Here is a 9,507-nt window from a genome sequence, read left to right as displayed (position 1 = left end):
ATGAGAGTTTGATTGGATGCATGGTAGAACCTTCTTTCTACATTGCAGACAAAGTTGAAGAGTTTGAAGAGTGCTATTCAAATGCTGAACTGGAGTTTACTCAAGTGCTACTGTTTTGAAGATTTGGTGATTGGATGCATCAGCTTAGGGGGAGTCTGTTGCTGACAGAAGCTGTTGAAGCTGAAGCTATCCAAAGACCAAAAGACTTGAAGATTCTGAAGACTGAAGTTACCTTTGCGAGCTATTGTCAAGGGGGAGTTTGTTGGTGCATATTTGTGACAACAACTTAGATTTGGTCTTTGGATATCTTGTAATTAGTAAAACGATAAACAGTTAGCAGGTTTAGCTTTGAAATAGTTAATTAAGAGTGATTGGGCCAAACCAAACCCACATATGGGGGATGGTTTGCGAAATGGGCCTTGCCCAAGACCTAGCCCATATGCAAAGCTTTGTCCTATATAAACAAAGCTTAGCATTAGGGTTTAGGTTAATCTTCTAATCACCTTAATCATCTTGGAGAGAATTCGTGAAAGAAAAAGGCTTAGACGAATTAGGATCTTGATTAATTGTAATCGTTTGAAGATAATCAATAAAGATCGGGTTTATAGAGATTTCTGTTTCTACTCATTTTCTGTGAAATCTGATCTAGGGGATTCCGCACTCTAGGTTAGATCGACGATTCTGTTACGATCCGCACGGTTAGGGGACCTACAAAACCGATAAAAATACACTACAAATACGAGGTTGAGCCGTAGCCCGTGTTACCCCAATTAAAACATTAGTTCTGCCCCTGGTTAGAAGAACAAGCAATCAGAGAAAAAATACTTCGAATCGAACACTAAATCAATCCAGCCAAGTTCAAAGAAATCCAATCCTAGATCAAATAAAAAGGCAACAAAATTTAATAAATAGAAACATAATATACATAAGGCTAGATGGTATGGGAGTCGTCCAGGCCCGGCGATGCCCCCCACCCCATTTCCAAGCTTGCGTCGTCGTCCTAGACGTCGAGTGTGGACACTGAAGACGGGCACTACATGACAAAAAATTAGCCGTTGAAACTCCCCACCCTTCACCTCCTCCTCTTTCTTCCCAGTCTCTGTCGCCGCCGTTGACATCTCCGACCACCCAATTGATCTAATTTAAAGCTTCCGCCGTTGACATCTCCGACCACCCAACTGAAGACGGCAACCCTTTCCAAAGTGAAAGATTCAATTTTTTGTGTTGTGCAATTTCTCATGTGGGTTGAGAAACTAGGGTTTGAGAGTGATAATAATCTAACTGAAATGAAATTGAAGGGAACCACGTTGGGACCCTTGAACAGAATCATGCAAAAGTGAAAATTTTTGACAGATTTGTTAAATAAAAGGGAAAGTTGGTTGGGGAATTTCAACAAACAGGTTGAATGCAGAATTTCAACAAATAGGGGAAAAATGAGAGTGGAGATAGATTTATCTTTAAAAAAATAAATAAATTAATTACTAGGTGGGGCAGGTACATCCTCCATTTTCTTGGTTTCATATTCTTGAAGGAGCATCCTTCAAGGACTATGACGTGGCGCTTATGTGGAGGGTCATCCTACAAGGATGAGCCTCTCTCATACCATCTAGACTAAGTCACACTAAAGATCTTTCAACATAAAAATAGAAAGTGAGAGTACAAAGTTGGTTCACTTGAGATCTTATTATCATAACTTAAAGAATTCACCAATTCTCTACCACCTCATTACAGGTCTGAGTTACATTTCCATTTCCATTTCCATTTCCATTTCCGAGCAACTTGGACATCCTTTCATAAACAATTCCTGCATGATCGAGTATTACATATTAGTTGTGTTACATTTGTTTGTTTGTTAATACACCGGATGGGATTACCTCTCGACAATTCGGGCAGTGGACGCTTCCAACACAACGCAATTGCTCATCTATATAGAAGACTTTAATTATCCAACACTTGCCATCGACCTTCCGTGCTAGAAGCTCCTTAGCCTCGGCTGCATCATGCGTTCCTGGTAAATCCCTGTTTCCATGGAAATGGCGTTAGCCGAATTGTGGTGTTTTTTACTTCCATTGTACCATTCGTATCGAGACAGTCCAGATTCTTAACAGGAGATACAAATAAGTTTAAAACGAAAACAGTGTCAACTACTTGCGAAACAATCCTTATCAACTCTGGCTGTATATATACAGCCACACACACATTTTTCTAGTTGAAATACAAATATGAGAAACAAAATCTAGTTGAAATACCTTATTAGCTGGATCTCATACTTTTTGGTCAAAACTTCATCATCATTGATTTTCTTTAACCTGTGACAAGTAGAAAGTATGATTCAGAAACGGTTTACACAAACTTAAAAACTAAAATAAGTCATGGATTGAGTAAATACGCATAGTCTTGTGTAGCATATGTTTGCAGCAATTCCTCTACCAAACTTTCGTTTCCTTCGACCCGTGCGTCGAGAAGCCTATATTTCACCAATAGTATTTCAGAAGGTAAAAGATAGGATCTTTTAACCTCAACAAACACAGTGAAACAACGCCCATCTTTTACTTCGTCCTTGCTCACCTAATTTGCAAAACTAATCAAAAATCAAATTTGGTAAAAAAGTTGAGAGTTGCAAAATTTTCTTCTTACAGGAAGTGTGTTCAACCAGAGTAGTTCATCTTCATGTGGAGTTTCGAAACAAAACTTCGAATCTTCAGGTGAATCATCAGGTGTGTCCGTAGCATCCTCATCTTCACCACACGATGGGCGGATTGTTGACAGTGGGTAATATTCAATAAGCCCGTAATAGCGTAAAAAATCCTTTAAACAAAGAAATTGATTTATATAAGCAACTCACTTGGTCAAAAATCACCCAAACTACATTCCTAATGCAAAAAAGTTACATTTATTTTAATATTTCTGGTTCCGGTTGGCATTGATCCTTGGACCGTTTTTGATCGAGTTAATTGTTTTAGGAATATATATATATATACACACACACATAACTATTTCAGATTAGCAGATTCTAATGTGTAACCGTATTTATAAAAACAAAAGGCTCAAACTATCCAGACACCTTATCTGCCTATTTAGACACCCTTTGCCTCGTATAGGCCTCGTATAGGCCTATACGAGGCGTATAGGGTTACATCAAAATCAGTGTCTGACTCATGTCACTTCTGGTTTGACTGCCTCAATACGCCTCGTATAGGCCTATACTGGGCGTATAGGACCCTTCGTATAGGCCTCATATATGACCATTTGCCCCTTATATGCCTCGTATAGACCTATACTGAGCGTCTTAAAGGGTGTTTTTTTTTATTTTTTTTTTTTATTTTTTTTTTTAGCAAACATTTTATACAATATTAATCGTTTTAGCAAACTTTTATACAAAAACAAGTTTTTTTATTTTAAATAATTAATATTAGGACCCCTCGTTGGTTTTTTTTAGGTTGAAAAATGGATATTTTGGTAGGGTAATTTGATTGTTTTTTGAGGGTTATGTTTTTTGAGTAAAAAAATGGGTGTTTTGGTGGGGTAATTTGAGTTGTTTTTTAAGAAAAGTTTTATTTTTTTATAAAAATATTTTACCGTTTTCAAGATCGGCCTTTAAAAATATTCGATCGTAAAAATATTACATTGTTGTTAACATATAGTGTAGTATAGGTCTCGTATAGGTCCCTTATAGGTCTTGTATAGGCCTATCGACGTATACGGGCGTTGTATCATATCCTATAGTATTGTATCGTATCGTATTGTGTCGTATAGTGTAGTATAAGTCTCGTATAGACCTATATGGGACCTATATGAGACTTATACTATACACTATACGATACCATACTATACGATACAATACAATACGATACTATCGTATCAGATAGTGTAGTATAGGTCCCCTATAGGTCTTGTATAAGCCTATAGGCCTAAACGGGACCAAAACCACACCTATAGTCCTATACGAGTGTTGTATCTTATCCAATAGTCTAGTATCGTATTGTATTGTATCGTATCATATCGTAATATTAGTGTTATTGGTATTTAAAAAGAGAAAACAAAAAAAAAATAAAAATAGACGCCCAGTATAGGGCTAAAATGGTCTTTTGGACCCCTCGTATACACCCATTTTTTAACTCAAAAAAACACCACCCTCAAAAAACAATCAAATTAACCTACCAAAACATCCATTTTTCAACTAAAAAAAAACACCAACGAGGGGTCCTAATATTAATTATTTAAAATAAAAAAACTTGTTTTTGTATGAAAGTTTGCTAAAACGATTAATATTATATAAAATGTTTGTTAAAAAAAAAAAAAACAAAAAAAAAAAAAAAAAAAAACCCTTCAAGGCCTATACGAGGCATATAAGAGAAGACAAATTTACCCCCAGTATAGGCCTAAATCAGGGGCTAAATAGTCTTTTTTCGCCTAGACGCCCAGTATAGGCCTATACGAGGCGTATAGGAGGCAAATAAGACAAAATATGACATAATCAGAGATTCTCTTGGAAATTGAGAAAGGTTATACGCCTCGTATAGGTCTATACGAGGCGTCTTGAAGGGTGTGGAAATAGGCAATTGGGTGTGTGAATATGTAGACCCAAACAAAATTTGAAACCAGATGAATGTAACTTTCAGATCAACCCAACTACCCAGCCCGACTGGTCAGGTTTGCAAGCTTTAATTAGTATACATCAAATGTCGTATAGAACAAACCAGAAGATCATTAAGGAGAAGCCAATGTGGGTTGACTTTCTCTAGGCTCGCAAATACAAGTTTGGCAGCTTCTTCAGGAGATGGTTGTTTTTCCGGCCACATGCTCGACAGTTCTTTGTACCTTCAATTTAGTTTTTGTTTACTTGAGTAAGGTTGTTAACATAGTTTCCATTAAAACTAGTTTTATTTTTTTTTCCTCAAGGAACACAGGTTTCTTTCTTCTTCTTTATTTTTTCTCTTGGTTAAGAAAAGAAGTTTTTGGATAATATGGCATAAGAAATTGAGTAGTAGTTGTTAAACATTTACCAACGGGCTTTAAATCCTTCAGATGAATGTACAGATAAGGCCATGCCTTCTGGAACCTGTAAATCAAGCATGCATGCATGTAACGTAAAATGATTATCTAAATGAATATGAATTAGGGTTGAAATTCAGGTGAGGGATGCATGAGAGTGAATGTCTACCTTATGCTCCTTTCTGAACCTATGGATGTCCGTCTCAAGATGGGTTACTTCACGAGTGGTGGTGAATGATTCCATGTAACAAATCCTAATCAAGGTTTAACTGATAAAAGAAGTGGCACTGCAAATTAGGAAAATTAACAAAAGTTTAACGAATCGATTGGAATCAGATTGAGTAACCGAATGGAGCGATTGACTGACGACTGTAATCTGCAGAATGGATTCAGGAGCGACTGGAACCAACCCAACACCGAATCGCTGAAAGGCCTCCAAACCCTAACTTTTCACGCAAGGTACTAATATTCGGCAGGGCATCACATGAACCCTATAAATAGAAGCGGAATTGGCATGTAATAATTCCACTAGACCTTATTGGGCATTAATAATCGCACCTCAGAATATCCCCCCACCAGTCCCACCTTTCATCTATTTTTCCTACAATGGTCCCCCGTTAAAAAAACTTAACGGAGTTAAGCTTTTTTCCAAATTACAAACTGATTTTTTAGGGCTTTTGATCAGAACGATGATACGAGTTCATTGATGTAAAACTTACTTCGAAATTGTGCTCCAAGTGACTTAATTTTGGTTAATTGGAAATTTAAACACCCGAATTGAAGCGCCGTTTTCATCGTTTGGAGCATCGTTTCGAGGCAAGTTTTACATCAATGGACTCGTATCGTCATTCTAATCAAAATCCCTAAAAAATCTGTTTGTAATTTGGAAAAAAGCTTAACTCCGTTAAGTTTTTTTAATGGGGGACCATTTTAGGAAAAATATGTGAAAGGTGGGACTGGTGGGGGGAATATTCTGAGGTGGGATTATTAATGGCCAATAAGGTTTAGGTGGGATTATTACAGGCCAATTTCCCTAAATAGAAAAGGGTCTGGTGGGCTTTTCTTTTTATTATTATTATTATTATTATTATTATTATTATTATTATTATTATTATTATTATTATTATTATTATTATTATTATTATTATATCTAGAGAAAAATGCTTAGTCCATGTAGTTTGCTCATTTTTTCACTTTTACTCCCCAACTTTCTAAAATTACATCTATAGTTTTCAACTTTTTCAATTTCATTCCCGGATAGTCCTTGACGCATAACTGGGTTAGTTTTTTGGTGTTAGGTGCGTGTGAAATGACAAAAATACCCTTACCCACTTCATCTTCCCCACTCCACACCACCACCACCACCACCATCTACCCCCCCCCCCTTCACTGTAACCACCACTACCGCCGCCATCATCACTGCTGCCTCAACCACACTCACCGGAATTCCTCCTCTATCAATCCCTTGCACACGCTTCGCTGTATGAGCCACAATCTCACAAGTCATGAAGCCCATAGCTTAAATTCATGTCTAAAATAGCAAAACCACATAAACAGGCCATTGTGATTGATAAAGAAAACAAAATTTTTATCTGCTTGTACACATCAATCTCATTATCGTTTTATTTTTCAAAAAGGCTTGAATTAGATAACTTATTCATTTCGTTTACTTATGAAACTAGTAGTTCCGAATGATGCATATCAATAACAGACAAGCACAGATGTTTATTTATATTAATTTTTTTTTTAACAAATCTGCTATTTTCATTCCAATCATCAGGGCAAATTACATAAGGATAGCAGGTAGACGAGCAACAAAGTGCGCCACCATCCCTTTCCGAATAGAAAGTCCTAATCTACTAAAAACAAAGCCTCGCCCCCGAGGGGTCGAAAAGTTGTTGTGGACCACACGCTGAACTCTAGACAAGAACCGAACTGCCTCTGGCGCCAAGGAGCCGAACGTGTCAAACGCCAGGGGGACATAGGCATGTTGATTATCCTCACAAGCTTTCGCGTGCTTTTCTACCTTCTTCGACTCTGCTTTCAGTACCGCTTGCACCGCCACAAACCCATTTTCCCGGAACCCGACTAGGAGGGATACACCTGTGAGATCGACACAAGCATGTTTCCCGCCCTCCCAACCAAAAACTAGCACGTCAGCCGGGCGTAGGGTAGATCTCCCCTTCGACGGGTCTGTAAGAAAATTAACCGGTGCCTTTTTCTTTGCCGAGATCCCTGCTCGTCTGAGAATATCCATTAACGCGTCTCGAACAAAGTCATGGCGATACTTAAACCCCGACAATTCTCTACATTGTAACGCATGCTCTCCTTATTTATCCAGGCATGCTTTACGGCAGACTGGGCAAGTTTCATCATTTGGGAACATGGAGATCATCAAACGGTACTTAAGGATTGACCGGTACTCCACCGCTGACATACGTTGACACACATATAAATCCAGAACTTCTATATACTCCTCCATTCCAGAATCAAAAGTCTACTATCCGAACACCTAATTTTGCGACTGATAACTTATGAAAAATAGCCTTCAGCATAGTTTGAATGTCTATAATAACTCGTAGAACCACCAAAAGAAGAAAAAATGAAACATTAAAGACGAAGAGGAACTCATTCTAACCTTTAACCGGTGATGATGGCGGTAGTGGTGGTTGTGTCGGGGATGGTTGTGGCAGTAGTGGTTATGGTGAAGTGGGGGGGGGGGGTAGATGGTGGTGGTGGTTGAAGCTGGAGATGGCGTGTGGAGTGGGGAAGATGAAATGGGTGGTGGGTCCCATATAAATTGTAAAATATTAATTATATTTCTTTTAACCTTTTAGTTATTAATTAGACAATAAACGTAGTTCTGTTATTTTACACGCATCTAACACCAAAAACTAATACCATCCACGCTAGGGACTATCCAGGAACGAAATTCAAAAACTTGGGAACTATAGGTGTAATTTTAGAAAGTTAGGGACTAAAGGTGAAAAATGGCCAAACAACGGAGACTATCCGAGCATTTAACTCTTATAATTATTATTATTATTATTAATTTTGGCTAGGAAGGATAGGAAGCAATAGGATTATGACATGTGGCAAAATTTAAAGAGAAATGGTATTTTAGTCAATCCTATCCTTTCTTCTTTCTTCTTCTCCCCGGTAACTTCAAAACTCACAATTTTCAAAACCCACCATCTTCAACCTTTTCTTCACTTACTATCTCAATAATTGTTAGGGGAGGATTTTCCACTGATTTGTGATCCTCAATTGCTGTTGGGTTTAGTGATCCTCAGAAGTATTGCAGGATTAGGATCATAGATCATCATAAGGATCCTTATACTAATGATTGTTTGCTTTGAATATGATGTTGTTTTGCAGGAGTAGAAGCTTGGACTTGGTCTTGGTGATATTCCTGGAGCATATTCCATGTTTATTCCGCACGTGCTTGACCAATATAGAATTTATGGTTATATGCGACTGGAACCAACCCAACACCGAGTCGCTGAAAGGCCTCCAAACCCTAACTTTTCATGCAAGGTACTAATATTCGGCAGGGCATCATATGAACCCTATAAATAGAAAAGGGTCTGGTGGGCTTTTCTTTTTATTATTATTATTATTATTATTATTATTATTATTATTATTATTATTATTATTATTATTATTATATCTAGAGAAAAATGCTTAGTCCATGTAGTTTGCTTATTTTTCACTTTTAGTCCCTAACTTTCTAAAATTACATCTATAGTCTCCAACTTTTTCAATTTCATTCCCAGATAGTCCCTGACGCTTAACTGGGCTAGTTTTTGGTGTTAGGTGCGTGTGAAATGACAAAAATACCCTTACCCACTTCATCTTCCCCACTCCACACCACCACCACCACCACCATCTACCCCCCCCCCCACTTCACTGTAACCACCACTACCACAACCACAACCACTACCGCCACCATCTTCACTGCTGCCTCATCCACACTCACCGGAATTCCTCCTCCGTCAATCCCATGCACACGCTTCGCTGTATGAGCCACAATCTCACAAGTCATGAAGCCCATAGCTTAAATCCGTTTCTAAAACAGCAAAACCACATAAACAGGCCATTGTGATTGATAAAGAAAACAAAATTTCTATCTGCTTGTACACATCAATCTCATTATCGTTTTATTTTTCAAAAAGGCTTGAATTAGATAACTTATTCATTTCGTTTACTTATGAAACTAGCAGTTCCAAATGATGCATATCAATAACAGACAAGCACAGATGTTTATTTATATTAATTTTTTTTAACAAATCCGCTATTTTCATTCCAATCATCAGGGTAAATTACATAAGGATAGCAGGTAGACGAGCAACAAATTTCGCCGCCATCCCTTTCCGAATAGAAAGTCCTAATCTACTAAAAACAAAGCCTCGCCCCCGAGGGGTCGAAAAGTTGTTGTGGATCACACGCTGAACTCTAGACAAGAACCGAACTGCCTCTGGCGCCAAGGAGCCGAACGTGTCAAATGTAAGG

At 37.9% G+C, this 9,507-nt stretch overlaps 1 long non-coding RNA gene across 1 annotated transcript; it reads right to left on the bottom strand.

Moving 5' to 3' along the window:
* Positions 1–1,673: 1,673 nt before the first annotated feature.
* Positions 1,674–2,623, bottom strand: LOC110888237. Its single transcript, XR_004886923.1, has 4 exons — positions 2,390–2,623; positions 2,250–2,309; positions 1,875–2,019; positions 1,674–1,804 (listed from the first exon to the last, which is right to left on the bottom strand). It is a non-coding gene; the product is annotated as an uncharacterized LOC110888237 (long non-coding RNA).
* Positions 2,624–9,507: the final 6,884 nt, after the last annotated feature.

The sequence above is a fragment of the Helianthus annuus genome, chromosome 2 (genome assembly GCF_002127325.2).
Source record: "Helianthus annuus cultivar XRQ/B chromosome 2, HanXRQr2.0-SUNRISE, whole genome shotgun sequence".
Classification (NCBI taxonomy): Eukaryota; Viridiplantae; Streptophyta; class Magnoliopsida; order Asterales; family Asteraceae; genus Helianthus; species Helianthus annuus.
The sequence above is the reverse complement of the archived record's forward strand: the minus strand, read 5'-3'. Positions and strand labels throughout refer to the sequence as shown.